Genomic DNA, 2,499 nt, shown 5'->3' with positions numbered 1-2,499 from the left:
GCTTTTTATCTTGATGAAGTTCCAAGAGTTCAGTTTTGCTTTCATTTCCCTTGCCTTTGAGGATGTGTCAAGTAGGAGATTGCTGCGGTGGAGGTCTAGGAGGTTTTTCCCTACTTTCTCCTCGAGGGTTTTGATGGCTAGCTGATCAGAGGTAACCAGCCAAGAGCAAGCCTTTGATAGGTAAATAACCAATCTGGAGGCATATCTCCCCTATCAGGCCCTTACCTCCAAGAGGCAATATTCCTCTGCCTTAGTCATTTAAGGGCCAGTGCCAAGCAAGTAGGGATCACCACTGTAGTTAGAACTGGCAGACATTATTCAAACTAGCCAATCTAAACCATTTACCTGGCCCTACCTTGTTTTTCCTGTGGAAATGCCAATAAAACATATGGTCTAAGCCCTTCACTTTTACCTAATTTGAGGAGGGAGTATCACTGAAGTGATATTATTCAACAATAAGCCATAGCTGATGGGACTTCCTCAGTTCCATCTTGGGGTCTTCCCCGGGGTTCTTCAAGGCTTATTTTAACCCCTGCCTCTTTCCCCCTTCTACCTGGGACCTGTGAGCAAAATAAACTTTCTTCCAAGCCTCCTTGTTTCCTCTTGCGGCTGCACCACCTTTACCACATCGTATCCAACAGGCACAATCTTAGAACAACGAACCTACACAGTTAGCAGTAGAAATATTCCTGGAAACCATTTCCAGCTAGGATAGCTAGCATCGCGAGATACATGTAAATGTGACTGAGAAACATGAACTACACCTCCCTAAAAGTTTTTAAAATGTATTCTCAAAGTCCCATTACCTGTATCCAAAATGCAATTGTCATTCCAATATTACCTGACCTGAAAGGAAATATCAGAGGATGGAGCAAGCAGTTTTAATTGGTTGCAGGTAATATATTTTTGCAAATTTTAGAACACATGGCTAGATGAAACATTGCTAGGCTTTCCCACCCCTTCAGTGACTTCGAAGGGGATCATGCGGGTTGGAGCCCTTAACCCTATGCTTCTTCAGCTTCATGACAATAATATGCCTCTGATCATGCCATATCTTTCACCTCCCTCATGCCTTATCTGATAACTTTCACTAACTTTATAGTGTTCTTCAAAAGATCTTGCTCTTTAAAAATTCTTGCACACATATTCATATCTATTTCTAAATGAAACCCATTTTTATTATAAAAGGGATATTTTCTTTTTCTGTTACATTTTCTAGTTGCTTCTTGTTCATATAGAGAAATATTGAGCATGTTGACCAAACTTATGTATTAGTCCTCATAACCTCATACAGATTTTCTTTATATTTTATTGTATACCATTGTGGGCAATTATTTTGCTATATTAATACTTTTTACCCCTTTCCAATCCTTATGTATTTTTCTTTACTGCATTAGCTATAACTTGCAGTGAAATGTTGAAATACAGTGTTGATCACAAACTTCTTTAAGTTGTCAGGACTAAGGTGAAATATTTATGAACTTTTACTATGATTTTTAGTCTAATACTTTTGGAGGAAAATATTTATGTTAAGGAGCATTTTTTATAGGCCAGTATAGTAACAGATCATTTTTCTGTCATTTTCTGTCATCAGTGTCCTTTAATCCACTAATATTGGGAATGGAATGGATTTTTCACATGTTGAATCTTTATGTATTTACAAGAGATATCTCTCTTGTGCATAATGTAAGTTTTTAATTTAATGTCTCATGTCTTTTGCAATTTTTCTTTCCAGACTATTGGTATAACCAGGACTGACATTTTTTGGTTTATTTTTTAAATGTTTATTTATTTTTGAGAGAAAGAGAGAGAGAGAGAGAGCATGAGCAGGGGAGGGGCAGAAAGAGAGGGGCACACAGAATCAGAAGCAGGCTCCAGGGTCTGAGCTGTCAGCAAAGACCTTGACGTGAGGCTCAAACCCATGAACTGTGAGATCATGACCTGAGCCAAAGTCAGACGCTCAACCGACTGAGCCACCCAGGCACCCCATATTTTAAAAAATATATAGGATATATATATGAGTTAAGTATCATTTATTTATTTTTTATTCTCTGCAAAGAAATGCCTTTATGCTAGGCTGCCATGTAAAACCTTCAGCATATGATAGGGAAAGTGAGATCTTTTTGACATTTAAATTTCTTTATTAAGTTTTGTATTTTGTATAAAGTTTGTATTTTGAAATTTTGTATTTTTGTAGAAAATTATTCTATTTTTCTATGTAATATATCATTCATAATTTCTGTTGTAATTACAACTATCTATTGATTTGGTATCATTGAGTCACATTTTTAAATATTTTTAATATTTATTTATGTTCCTTTCTGATTAAGCAAGAGACATAATAACTTTCTGATTTTCAAGAGAATTAAAATAACTGCTTATGATTTGGATGGTCATTTTATTATTTAGTTTCACTGTTATAATTTTAAGGTCATTAATTGTCAGGTTATTTCTTTCCTGTTATTTTCATTCCTAAACCATATATTTTTATGTTATTTT

This window comes from Suricata suricatta, chromosome 10 (assembly GCF_006229205.1).
Source record: "Suricata suricatta isolate VVHF042 chromosome 10, meerkat_22Aug2017_6uvM2_HiC, whole genome shotgun sequence".
Classification (NCBI taxonomy): Eukaryota; Metazoa; Chordata; class Mammalia; order Carnivora; family Herpestidae; genus Suricata; species Suricata suricatta.
This window is presented reverse-complemented; position numbering follows the sequence as displayed.